The sequence below is a fragment of the Sorex araneus genome, chromosome 7 (genome assembly GCF_027595985.1).
Source record: "Sorex araneus isolate mSorAra2 chromosome 7, mSorAra2.pri, whole genome shotgun sequence".
Classification (NCBI taxonomy): domain Eukaryota; kingdom Metazoa; phylum Chordata; class Mammalia; order Eulipotyphla; family Soricidae; genus Sorex; species Sorex araneus.
In genome coordinates, this window is record NC_073308.1 from 4,639,652 (window position 1) to 4,653,991 (window position 14,340).

The window sequence follows — 14,340 nt, forward strand, 5'->3', positions numbered from 1 at the left end:
CCCCGGCAGACACTGAGGCCAGTCTACTTTGAGACACCGCCTCCTCCTCTGGCCCTGCAGCCCAGTTTCCAGCTATTCCAGCTCTCTGGTGGGGATGTAGTGAACTGTCTTTGGAGCCTTGCTGAGCACCCGCCTGGCTGCCACACTGTGAGGGACTGCAGGCTGCTGGACCCCTCCAGTCTCAGTCCCCAGCCCACAGACCAGCTCCCTCTGCATGCCAGACAGGCAGGCTGAGCCCGGTGGGGGATTCCCCCCCACTTCCTGCCTCAGTCCTGTGGGGTAGAGAGGTGGGAGGGTTGGTCAGGGCCTTCTGCAGGGCATTGAGTACTGTCCATTCCCTGACCCAGCTCCCCACACCTGCCAGGTTCTACTCAGACCATTCGCCCTCCTTCCTCCCAACAGAACTGGGACAACAAAGTGCTCTGGACACTGTTTATATGAACCATTAACAACACACCAAGGCCAGCAAGCACAGCCTCCCCTTCCCGCTCCTGGGAACACCCAGACTCAGCCACAGTCACTATTAGACCAGAGCTTAGGGCTTCGTACCACCCGCCCCCTCCTGCCACAGTCTCCTCCATCCCCTCCCTCTCCCTCTCCTTCCATTCCCTCCATTCCTTTCATTCCTCTTCATCCTCCTACATATCCCACCTGCCTCCTGTCTCTCCCCTTCTCTCTGCCCCTCCCTTCCCTCCCTCCCCCCCCTTCCTCTCCTTCTCCCTCCCCTCCTTTCCTCCTTTCTCTGTATTTGGAATCTTCTTCGTTTGAATCTCCCCAGCCTCATACACATCTTTGCCACCACATCACAGCATAGTACCTCCATCCTTTAACTAATCCCTTCTGACACAGATCTAACAGAACATCTAAAGGATTGTTTCTATACTCATATCTCTAGTCTCTGACTCAGTATTCCAAGTCTGCCCTTGGAAAGTCAGCCAGGAAACTGCTTAGTTAGATGTTCCAGAACCCTGAGCTACCCTCCCTGCTTGCAAAACATTGTGAACCATCCACTACCCTCCACCTGTCTCATGGAGTTTTCTTTGTTGTTGGTTTTTATTAGGGTCCGTGATTCGAGGAACGAGACATAGTAAAAATTGTGAGCAGATTTCCTTTATTCACGCCAAGCATATGTGACTGGTCAACCAAATTCCCCTGCATAGAGTGGAACCCTGCCTTGCTGTAAGCAGCCCCTTTTATGCCCTCTTGGTTTGCACCTGCTTTCCTTGGACTGACTCCCCCCAGGACCCTCAGGTGGTGTTTTTGTCTGATTGGCTTATTCCTTCCTTGCAACCCTGGCCCTAAATCTCAGGTAACTCTACCTGACTTCCTTTCCCCTGCCCTGTCTGCTGTTGGGTGTTTTACCTTTTATGGTCTTGGACTGTTGCTTATTCTTCTGCTTTTGCATGCCTTCCCAGGACTTATGCCAGTGATGGTCTCAACTAGATTAAAGATAAACCCAGATATCCTGTTCACTATGCCTGTTCAAATTAGAGCCATTACTAACACAGAGTTCCTAATACGGTCACTGCAGCCTTTCAGCTTTGTTTAGCTTTGTTTGATTTATTTATTTTGGTTTGGGGGCCACACACAGCAGTGCTCAAGGAGTACTCACAGCTGGCTCTGTGTGGGGTGTGGTTCTTGTGGGTTTGGGTATATGGGTGGTGTGGGGTCGGTTGGGGATCTGGGGGTAGGGGTGAGTGGTCACCCCAGGCATTGCTCTGGGAACATGCAGTGTCTGGCTCGCGGAGCTATCTCCCTGTCTGTGGTCATGTAGCTATGATGGTGCTATCTTCTGTCCCACAAAAACCCAGATCCCCGAAGTGCTGTGAGGAAGCCTCACTGTTCAGGCGTGAATAGGTTGGGCAGATTTATTTTCATTAATTTGGGGTGGGGCACATCCTCAGGAGCCCAGGGCTTACTGCACTTCATTCAGGGGTGGCCTCTGGTGGGTTCAGGAGACTCTATGGTGTACTGGGGATTCAATTCAGCTTGGCTGAATAAAATAAAGTGCCCACCCACTGTACTATGTCTTCGGTTCCTTTTCTTTTCTCTTTTGTTTTTACCGATTTATTTTTAAATTTTAAAGAATCACAGTGAGATACAGTTACAAATTTACAAGCATTCGTGATTACGCTTCAATCAATGTTGGAGTACCCATCCCTCCACCAGTGCCCATTCTCCACCACTAATGTTCCCAGTGTCCCTCCACCACCCTCACCCCTTCCCACCCCCTGCCTCTGTGGCAGACACATTCCCTCTTTCTCTCTCCTATCGGGTGTTATGGTTTTCAGTATAGGTACTAAGCAGCTATTATGCTTGATCCATAGTCTACTTTCAGCACTCATCTACCAACCTGAGCTATCCCTTCAACCATCATTTACTTAGTGGTCTCATCTCCATCCCACCTGCCTTTACCCCCAGTACATGAGATAGGCTTCCAAGCTCTGGAGTGAACCTCCTGGCCCTTATCTCTGCTATCCTTGGGTGTTAGTCTTCCATTCTGTGACTTTATATTCCACAAATGAGTGCAGTCCTTCTATGTCTGTCACTCTCTTTCTGTTTCATTTCACTTAGCATGATACCCTCCATGTTGATCCACTTACATGCAAATTTTATGGTTTCATTTTTTCTAACAGCTGCATAGTATTCCATTGTGTAGATATATCAAAGTTTCTTTAACGAGTCGTCTGTTCTTGGGCATTCGGGTTTTTCCAAGATTCTGGCTATTGTAAATAGTGCTGCAATAAACATACAAATGCAGATGTCATTTCTACTGTACTTTTTGCATCTCCAGAATATATTCCCAAAAGTTATTGCTGGGTCAAATAGGAGGTCAATTTCTAGTTTTTTGAGAAATATCCATATTGTTTTCCCAAAAGGCTGGACCAGTCTGCATTCCCACCAGCAGTTAAGGAGAGTCCCTTTCTTCCCACGTCCATGCCAACACTTTTGTTCTTATGGATATGTCCCAGTCTATGGTGTGAGATGATATCTGACTGTTGTTTTGATCTGCATCTCTCTGATAATTAGTGATGAAGAGCATTTTTTCATGTGTCTTTTGAATATTTGGATTTCTTCTTTGAGAAAGTTTCTGTTCATTTCATTGCCCCATTTTCTACTGGGATTGGATGTTTTCTTCTTGTAGAGTTCAACTGGTGCCTTTTACATTCTAGTTATTAGCCCCTTATTGGAGAGTTATTGGGTGAATATCCTTTCCCATCCTGTAGACTGTCATTGCATTCTTTGTAAACAGACTGTCACTGTTTTTTTGGTTTTTTGGAGATGCAGAAACTTCTTAGTTTATGGTAGTCCCATTTGTTTATCTCTTTTTCCACTTACTTGGTCAATGGCATTTTGTCTCGAAAGATACCTTTAAGCTTCAATATCCTAGAGAGTTTTCTGATTTTTTTTCAATGTTCCTGATGGATTCTGGACTAATGTTAAGGTCTTTAGTCCTCTTTGATCTGACTTTTGTGCATGGTGTTAGGTAGAGGTCTGAGGCCATTTTTTTTAAATGTAGCTGTCCAGGTTTGCCAGCACCATTTGTTAAAAAAAAAACCTTTCCTTGTTCCACTTTACATTTCTTGCTCCCTTATCAAAGATTAGATGATCTCATATTTGAGGGGATGTGTAAGAATATTGAAACCTATTGCACTGGTCTATGGATCTGCTTTTGTTCCAACACCATGCTGGGTGTGGAATAGTAGCTGGTTTGTTTATCTCCTATATTGTTTTCTCCAGAGATCAGTGGTTTCCAGAGGTGGCAATGTGTCTGTAATGGGAAAGTGACAGGGATCAATAGTTTCAAGAATTACCCATAGACCTCTGGCCACTGAGTACTGGTCCTGGAAGCTCTATTTTCTCCAACACAAGGGATGTAGAGAGGGATCTGAGCCTTGCAGCTTCTTGGGAAATGACTGTGCAATCAGCACTAAGACCAGGTTTCTGTTATTTTTTTCCTGATATTAGAAAATTGCTGGGACCTGGGAATTGGTTGGTTTCATCTGAGTTGAAACTGCTACACTTTCTCTGTGGCAACAAAGTCCCAGCCCTATTAGGTAAACACAAAGTATCCACCAAGAGTGGGGAGGTGGGGTAGGGACAGGCATCTGCAGCGTAGGCCTCTGTGTTGGAATCCTGGGGTCTAGGATGTGCCAGAATATTAAGACTTAATTCTCTGCTCAGAAGTTAGTCTCTTGTGTAGAACCTTCTAGTGGGCTCAAACCCCGCCCCGCCCTTCCCCATTCCCTCCCTGTGGTGGAGCTTTTCTATGGAATGATTTCCTATAGCATTGGCTTATTGGAGCCTGCTGGTGTTTCAAGGGGGAGCAGCGCCCCCTGGAGACAGCGCTGCAAGTCGACCCTTCAGGTAGAACCTGTGGCACAGCAGGTGCCCTGGGCGCTGGGGGTGGAGGCCCAGCTCAGGATCATCCTCACAGGTGACTCGGGCCCATGCCAAGTGCTTTGGGCACACTGTTTCCTCTCCCTGAGTCTCACATTATGTTTGATCCTAACCTGACAAATTTCCCATTTGTTTTTGACACAGCAGTTGCTTCAGAGAACACTAAACCCAGCACCCTTTCATTCTTCACCATGTCTAGCAGTTTTGTGCTGAATTGATTACATCAGAGTATTCTTTTCAATTAATTGTATTTAAAAGTACTGTTATCAGTGATGGCCCTTCAATGAGTTCCGTTGAAATGAATGTGATGGTAGAATTGGTGTTATCAAATTATGTGTCTGAATTGCAATTACTTTGTAGCAGTCATTGCAATGTCCGGTTATTTTATGTGATTATTAAAATATACCTCAGCCTTCTACTATGTACTACTATTAGCCATTTTCTAGTGGGATTTCTTAATGGCAAAGCAGGTTTTTTCTGAAGTCTGTTTATCCACTGCTTAGTATCTGAGATTTCACTAGCGAGCTCTGAAGCTAGTTGCCCCCACATCAGATAGCTTATTGCTGTGTCAAACACTCAGGCAGAATTTCCTTCCATATCTCTGTTCACACATGAACCAGCGGCCCCTCATTCTTGAATATGGAGTTTTCCACCCCAGCAGTTGGGCCATTTCATTTTGGTCCTGGTGTGTCCTTTGGTAGTTTCCCGACCTGCCCATTTCATTCACATCTCCCTAGGTGACCTCTGACTTGCTTTTGCCTTTAGCCTCTTGTGAGTGCAGCTGCTGGCAATATTCCTGTGTACCTTCAGCCTGAATGGGCCCGTTTGATTCCACCACCAGCAATCATTGGCCAAAGTTTCCCCCTACCCTTCTCCCATTCGTGTTCTGGGCAATGCTTGGGAAACTGGTAGCTACTCCCAGTGACGTTTGTCCATCTGGTTGGAAAGTTTAGTGCTTGTTGGGAACGTGAATTGAATGCTGCTCAAGCCCAGTGATGTTTGGGGACACTAGGGCCACGCCTGACTGTGCTGGTGTGGGCACACAATGCGTCATGGATTTAACAGTGGAAAAATCGGTAATCATTTTACATAGGGAACTTCAGTATTTAATGATCCACTCACTAGAGTCTGTATCCGTATACAGTTGCCCTGAGTACTCTAAACAGTTTTGGGAAACACACAAGTCACAAGTCACTGTCATCCTGTTGTTCATTGATTTGCTCGAGCGGGCACCAGTAAAGTTTCCATTCTGAGAGTTGTTGTTACTGTTTTTGGCATCTCGAATACGCCACAGGTAGCTTGCCAGGCTCTGCCATGCAGGCTGTATACTGTTGGTAGCTTGCCGGGCTCTCCAAGTGGGCGGATTTGGGAAAGAGTTAATTTATAAGTTATACATAAATTGACAAAATTTTGTCATGTTTTGATGACAAGAATTTCATCTTCTCTTGCATATGTGCATAATCTGGGGTGTCATGAGTTGCCTTTTTCACGCCCATGTAAAAAGTATCAAAGTATCTTTCTCGCCAAGATTTTTTTTTTTAATGTAGGAGTACTGCTTTTTATTCAGCCATTGACTAAGCTGATTGAATTGGGCATGAACTCCACATTACTTGTTTTTAATCACCCTGAGACACAGTTACAAAACTTTCATGTTCGAGACTCAGGCAATGACAGAACACCCATCCCTCCACCAGTGCACACTTCCCACCACCAGTCCTCACCCTGCCTCCATGGCAGACAGTTTCCCCAGTACTCTCTCTCTACTTTTGGGCATTATGTTTTGCTCAACTTTTCCCACCACCATTCAAGCCTGCCTGCTAGGGGCAGATGCTACATCATTTATTGTCCATTGCTCATTTTGAAAATCTTGGGTGCTTCGGCCACTCGCTTCTAGAATCCTAGATTGAAATGGTTGGGTTCAAAGACGTTTCCGGAGGGCAGTAATTCATTTGGGGATTCGGTTGGGCGTCTCTGTACCAGGACTGTTTCTGCACTAAGGTGGCACCAGGAGCCACATTTTGAGTGTAACACCCAGGCCAATAAGAAGTCGGGGAGTCGGGGAGGAACAACCTCTGCCGCCATGCAGCATGGATATTTAGTCCTGGAACCCGCATACCTGGGTCTTGCTTGTGGAAGCTCTTGGTCGCCAGGATTCCATTTGGAGTAGGTGGGCACACAGTACCTGCTCCATCTGGGATGATCCAGTGAAATTGGCTCAGTTTGGGGCCTGGAGAGATCTCCAGTTTTTTAGAGTTGTTTGGAACTCATTCCTGTGTCTCTGAACCAGGGTTGTTGTTGCGCTAAAGTGGCACCCTGAGGCACATTGTGGGCAACAAGCAGGAGTGGAGCCAGGGAGGGACACCAGCACCTCTGCCATCATGTGGCATGGAGATTTAGTCCTGGAACCACCATACTGGGCCTTGCTTGTGGAAGCTCTTGGTTGCCAAGATTCCATTTGGAGTAGGTGGGGAGATTGCACCTGCTCTATTTTGGGTGCACCAGTGAAATTGGCTCGGTGTAGGGCCTGGAGTGATCTCCAGTTCTGTGGTGTCTTCCGGGAATTGCTGCTGTGTCTCTGGCTTTTGATTTCTTGGAGATTTATCTATGGGTCTCTGAAATACGGTCAATAAATGAGCTTGTCTAGCGGAGCCAGACGTGGTTTGTGGGCATGGCTCTCACATACCTAACTTTTGGCTGTTTAATTTCTTGGGAAACTTGGTCCCAAGGTCTTGGGGTCTGCCCAAAGGCACAGCAGCAATTGTGAGGTGTCAGGAAGCCTGAAGGCACCATCAGGCTGCTGATGCTCTCGCCCTGCAGCTACAGGTTGACCTGTTTGTGGCATCACATCCCCGTGGCCAAGATTCTTTGTCAAGGTCCTGGTCAAGCTGCCTACTAGGCTCACACGGACGCACACTTCCTTATACACAAGGAAGGCATGCTTCGTCACTCTTTCCTGCTTCCAGCAGATCACTAGGTCTTGCTCCTTTTTCCCCCTGGTGGGGGACAGTATGCAGTGTCAGGGAAATGAAGAAAGAGCAAACTTTTTTTTCACACCCGCTGTGCTCAGAGCTGATGCCTGACTCAGTACTCAGGGATCCATCTCTGGTGGTGCTTGGGGTACTGGAATTTCAACCTGGGTCGTCCCTGAATGAGGCAATCGCCCTACCCTCTGTACTGTCTCTATGGCCTCTTCTTTTTCTTTTTTCCCCATTCAGACAATTTGTATGCAGAAGCTGCTCTCTTCCACTTACCTGTACTCTTGAGGACTGAGGGCTGTAGCCTCCCATTCCAGTTGCCTGGAGGTGTGGCCTCCCCTGTGTGACTGCTGAGTGGGTAGGCTGGACTGTGTGACAACTGGCAGGGTGTCCTCATTTGTGTGATGTAGGGGTGTGGCCTCGCCTGTGTAATGCCTGGGGTGTGGCCTCACTTGCCTGTTGCCTAGGGGTGTGGCCTCACCTGTGTAAGGCCTGGGGGAGTGGACTCACCTGTGTAACTACTGGGGGTGTGCACTCACCTGTGTAAAACCTACATGTGTGTGTGGCCTCGCCTGTGTAACACCTAGGTTTTGGCCTCACCTGTGTAATGCCTTGGTTTTGGCCTCCGTGTATAATGCCTGGGGGTTTGGCCTGGCCTGTGTAATGCCTGGGGGTGCGGCCTGGCCTGTGTACCGCCTGGGGCTGTGACCTGGCCTGTGTAACGCCTGGGGGTGTGGCCTCCCTTCTAGCAGTGCCTCAGGCTATGGCCCACTTCTGGGCACTTTCATGCTTTTCAGGGGAGGGGGCTCCTTCCCGACAGAACCCCCTCACAGGCCTGTGCCTGGGGGTGGGGGTGGGGCGGCTGTGACTGAGGGGCTGCTGTTTTGGGCCGACCTCCTCCTGTGCTTTGGTCCCTTATTTTCTCGGGGAGGGATCCAGACCCTTTAGTCCTGCCCGCTCCTCCACGTGGTCAGAGTGGTGCATCCCCTCAGCCTCCACAGACTGAGGTCCTGCCTGGCGCGCCTGACGCCAATGCCTGCTCGCTTTCCCTGGGCTCTGAGTCCCGCTCACCGCCTCTCTGGACCCGCTGTCCCTGCAGTGACGCCCCGGGAGCGCTGGCCCTCCCCGCACAGTGCTCAGCTGGGCCCACAGACGGACCCGTTGGCCCCGACGGACGCTGTGCTTTTCCCCCTCTCCGAGGCAAAGTGGATTTTCTGAGAGAAATTTGGAGATGTGGCGGGAGGGAGAGAGCAAGAGACCACCTGCTTCTCTTGAAAATGCTCTCGGGCACCCCATTGTGTGCTCAGTTTATGCCTCTTTTTTTTTTTTCTTTTTGCGGTCACACCTGGTGATGCACAAGGATTACTCCTGGCTCTCCACTGAGGAATTACTCCTGGCGGGGCTCAGGGGACCAATAGGGATGCTGAGAACCGAACCCGGTTGGCCACGTGCAAGACAAACGCCCTACAGCTGTGCTATCACTCCAGCAGCAACACCTTTTGCTGTATGCATCCTTTTGTTCTCTTGGCCTGCCAAGTTTCTCTACAGAGTCCAGTGCAATATTATTTTCATTTCATATTCTTTAAGTGTGCTTCAATCGGGGCCTGAAGCAAGGTTATAGCAGCTAAGACACTTTGCTTTCACAAGCCCATAATAAGTTTGATCCCTGGCTCTCCATATGCAATGTGGTTCCTGAGCCCTGAGCCAGGAGTAATCCCCCAGTGCTGCCTGGTGTGTCACAAAGAAATGACACAAAACAGTCACCGTTACCAATATTTGTCATTCATTGACTTACTTTGAAGTTGCATGACGGTCAAGTTGCTCTTCTGAGACTATGGTTGATACTTGCAATCCTTTCGTAGTATTCATTGGCTCTCTGAATTCTATATTTACTTAGAAAACCATCTATCTAAATGGGCAGTCTGCTGTTACATACTAGTCCTATAATTTTCTAACTACTGCAGATACTAGAGACACTCAAACGAATCTCACAACTGAGCAGCTAGCTGCAGAGATGCTTCCAGATTTTGTAATAGGCCACTTTCACTGGGTTACTCCAGATGGGAGCAAGTGCTGTCCCTCCGCCTGCCCCCTAGAAAATCCAGCAGCCGCCATCTTCCAGAACTCAACAAAAAACCCAGGTATGTGAGAGCAGTAGCGGCAAACACCACGCCTCACAGGACAGGGGAGGAGCTGGTCCCTCTCCTTCCCACTGCCCTGATGGGACTCTGAGATGACACCCACAAAATGCCCCCGGCTACTTATTAAGCACCTAAATGACCATGATCCAGAGACATACAAATGAACCCCAGAACTGAGCAGCTCGCTGCAGAGATCTCTCCAGAACCTACATATTAAAAGTTTAGAATTCCAGGAGAGAAGCTGCTTGATATTATATTGCTTATTCATAATAAGCAATATAAAACAAATTGTCTAGCATTGCTTTTTCGGCAGGTTTGAGTGGTGTTGGGAAAATTCCCAATAATAATGTGGCCGAGATGTGATCCCGGGGGCCGCACGCATGTGCGGCCTCTCCGCAGCTGCACAAGCATGAATCCAGACCCAGCAAAACCTTTCGGCGTGGGCAACTCCTCGCAGAATGTCTCCAGCCTGAGAACTAAGCCTCGGCCCCGTGCCCGCCCAGATGGGGAAAGGTATTTCTCTCTCTCGCCTCTTTCTCTCCGGGGATGAAGGGCGTGGTGGCCGCCATATTAAGACGAACACAGATTGGGTTTTCAAGCCTGCAATTATCTAATATCTGGAAGAAATCTCCCTGGACTTCTTGTTAAAGTACAGAAATTCAAAACCGCGAGACCTTATTTGTCTTCACAGTAGGTCTGAATCTAGTGGGGTACTCCTAACAACAATAGTGAGGTTTGTGTTGAAATATTGAATGTAACCAAAGTAAACAGAATGTAAAATGAAACTTATCAGTTACAAGGTAGGGGGTGGGGGGGCGGGATGGGAGGTGTACTGTGTGGGTTTTTTTTTTTTTTTGGTGGTGGTATATGGGCACTGGTGAAGGGATGGTTGTTTCAGCATTGTATAACTGAGACCTAAGCCCGAAAGCATTGTAATCTTCCACACGGTGATTTAATAAAATAAAAAAAATAATGTGGGACTGATATCTAAATATTAAATGTAATCAAAGTAGAGAAAGAGATTGTCGGTCACACAGGCAGGGAAAGTGTTGGGCTGGGGCAAGGGCAGAATACTGGGGATTTTGGTTGTGGAAAATGTGTAATGGTGGAGGGATGGGTATTTCATCATTGTATGATCGAAACTCAAACACATAAGCTTTGTAACGGTATCTTACGGTGATTCAATAAATGAAATAAATAAACAACAGAACAAAACAAAACAAAAAACCTATTGCAGATACTTTGACGGTAAAGTTCACTTTATTACTCATATTTAAGATTGTATTACCATGCTCAAGAACACAGTTGGATCGCTCAGTCTCATTGAGCCCCCATTTCTGCAGTCCTAGGACTGATAGACATAGGTGGTCACTCACACAGCTTTGGAATGAAACACTGGACTCTGTACTAACTTGACTCACCTGGCTTCTGGTTGAATGAGGATGCAGTGCTGCTTACTACCTGAGGTGCATGGAATATCAGTGCGACTCTGATGATTTTCAGATGCCTCTAAGGTCACATCCAGTGGTGTTTGGGGGGCCTCCAGAGCTTCACTTAGCAATACTTGGAGTGGGGGTGCCATGGGAGTGCCATTGGAATTGAGCTGGGGTCAGAAAATACAAGGCATATGTCTTAACCCCTATACAGTCTCCCTGGTCCCCCATACAGAACTTTTATAGGCAACTCTCTTTGGGCCTGGCTTCAGAATTGTCTTGACTTTGTGTCTAATTGAGGTTCCTGGATCTCCCCAGACTCACTAAGTCAGGGACTGGAGTGCAGGCCTGTCCTGTTTGCCAAATTTCCAAAGCGTTTCGCCACTTGTTCCCAGTGGAGAAGCCGGACGTGGAGACAGACTCAGGAAGATGGGTGGCTCATGCAGAGGTTGGAAGGGGCCATAAAGGTGCGTCAAACGAGGATGCACAGGAGCCTTCTGAGCAGGGAGAGTGAGCGGTGCTGCAGATGGCCTGGGCTGTGGTCAGTGAGGAGAATGTCTCGAGTGCCTGAGAGGGTGAGCAGAGCGGTGGGACGTTAGGTGGGCACAGACATGCTAGCGTGGGCACCGGAAAGGCCTGAGTGCTGCTCGAGCCCCCTGTGACACTCTGAGAACAGGAAGGATGCTGTCCCAGGGGCAGGTCCCTGCGCTGCACTTTCCTCGGGCAGCTGCTTCTGCTCATCACAGCCCCCGTCAGCCTACTTCATTGCCAAGTCATTTGACAGCAGATTGTTCCAGGACAGGCAGACCAGAGATGGTTCAACACCCTTTGGCAGTTCAAAGGGGGCCCAGGGTGGACAGCTCACAGTTGTGCCAGAATGCAGGCAAGAATGGGGTGTGTGTGTGGTGGGGGAGGGTGGTGGTGGAAAGTCAAGCGACCCATTTGATTTCCTGCAGATGGAGGGAATTCAGAGTCTTGAAACCAGTTATTCAAGAAGCATTAGAAGAGCTTCTGTAAAGGACAGGAAAAATTTCCCTTGTGTTTTGAAACTCTGAGTGTGGCTCTCATTCAAAATGCTGATGGTTGCCCTCTACTAGATTAAGAAAGGTACGTTTATTCCTAGCTTCCTAAGGGGTGTTTTAAAGAGTTTTAGTGATGAATTAACATCTCACATACACTGAAAGTTCTATGTTTGATCAGATTTTTTTGCATCCAATGTGATTTTTCATTACAATCTTTTACTTATGAATACAGACACTTAAAATCTGTAACATAATATTTTCTAGGGGGCTGGAGTGATAACATAGTGGGTAGGGCGTTTGCCTTGCACGCTGCCGACCCGGGTTCAAATCCCAGCATCCCATATGGTTCCCTGAGCACCGCCAGAAGTAATTCCTTAGTGCAGACCCAGGAGTAACCCCTGTGCATCGCCAGGTGTGACCCAAAAACCAAAAAAAAAAAAAAATTATATTTTCTAGTATAAAATCAACACTTTAGTACATTTATAGGCCTATTCAGAATTTTTCCTTTATATTTTCTTAATTCTTTTCACTTTTACTAAATTTATGTTTGAGGTTTTACCTATTTCAAACTTTTGAGTTCATTTTAAACTCTAAAATATATTATAACATAATTTAAAATGTTTTATTAATGGTGGGGAATATAAAATAAATACAAATGAGGTCCAAGTACATATTAAAATCTAATGCATTATATTTTAGATTCCAGAGTTGGAAACTTATTTATGTAAATGAGAATAGGCTTTATATTGTGTTAAATGATTTTAATTTCTCTACATAGGTTAAAAACATATAGCACTCGACCACCACAAATCGACTTATTTTCTGATAGTCCCATTTACCTTTCTTTCACGTTTTGTGGGAGGAAACAATGTGAAATAAATTTGCTCTGTGCCTGACAGGGGTGCAGGCTGATGGGTAGAAGGGAACCTGGGGACACTGGTGGAGGGAAAGTCACACTGGTGGTGGGGTTGTTCTTAGGTATTGTATGCCTGAAACAACTCTATTATGAACAACTTTGTAAATCATGGTATCTTAATAAAAATAAATTACAATAATGAATTAAATACATATATTTAAAACATTAATTAAGAGCAAGAAAATCCATTCATAACCCTGAGTCCTTCTCATCATTTATAAATGTCATACGCATACAGGGATGTCCTGAGACCGGTGTGACATCCTCAGTCCTGCAATTAGGGTCCCACGTGTGCCTAATACTTGACGACAGATGTGTGATGATGATGCTATGCTGGGAGCCATGCAGGTGAGCCATGAGGAGGATGTGGAGAGAAAAGGTGAGAAATAACTGAAACTTTCCAGGTAGATGATTCTCGGGATAAGATGGAGATGATATGCAGGGAGAGGAGCAGGAAGCGTATCAATAAGGGCCACGGGGAGCTGAATTAACTACTATGTGCCAGAAAGCAGGAGGAAAATCTGTGGAAACCCAGTAGGAACAAATCTGGGTGGTAAAACTCATTACACTATTTTGCTTTCTTTCTTTTTATTTTTATAAATCAATTTAAAACCATTTTATAGTGACCAGAGAGACAGCACAGGGGTTAAGGCTCATGCCTTGAAGTGCCTGACCCTGGCTTGACCCGAGCATAGTGTGGCCTCACTAGCATGACTGGCCCCCAACCTCTGGTAGCACCACATCCTTGGGCCTAACCTTCAGATGAAACACTCGGTTGACGGAGAGTTCCAGGGAGGGCCCCTGAGCTCCCTAAACATCACTTGAGAGGCCCCTCCACTAATATTTATTTCCCCTCGTGGTGCTACTATGATTCTGGGTCCTGCACAAGGGCAGTGCTGGAGAGTCAACAGGAGGGGTCCTCAGCCGGTCAGGTGGGCGTCTACTGCTGAGCACCCCAGGCCTCGGCCTCTTGGTCTGTGATGGTGCATCCAGTGCTGGAGGAAGAAACACTTGCCCAAGCCCATTTCTCCTCTTCTAGGATGCCAAACTGTAGGCCAAGAGGAAGAGGAGGAACAAAGGTGCCTGGTTTAAGGGGAGAACAAGACCACAGACTACTGACAACATCATGATGTTCCCCTCCAGCCACAAGACCTGGCAGTTGATGGGGAGACAGGGACCCCCGAGACGCTGGTGAGCACAAACATCAGAAATGCAGATTTCAACTGGGCTCAGGAGTGCAGGTACCTGCTGGAGGATTTCCCCACTGAAGCCTCATCAGGGTGACAGAGATGTTGCAGAGGCAGGCCCTGGGCTGTACTGTGCGTGGTCCACCTCTCAGCCCGGGAGCCCATAGTCCTTACCCTCTGCCGAGACTGACAGAGTGCACAGGGGAGCGTTTGCGAGTTCCCCAAGAGGGGAAGGTTTGAGAGGAGGCTGGGCCCCAGCCAGTGC

The 14,340-nt window shown here is 47.4% G+C and overlaps 1 long non-coding RNA gene across 1 annotated transcript; it reads left to right on the plus strand.

The window, feature by feature from the left end:
- The first annotated feature begins 8,247 nt into the window (after positions 1-8,247).
- LOC129406474 (uncharacterized) lies at positions 8,248-14,008 on the plus strand. The gene is made up of 4 exons (XR_008631016.1): positions 8,248-10,030; positions 11,907-12,057; positions 13,127-13,236; positions 13,928-14,008. It is a non-coding gene; the product is annotated as an uncharacterized LOC129406474 (long non-coding RNA).
- Positions 14,009-14,340: the final 332 nt, after the last annotated feature.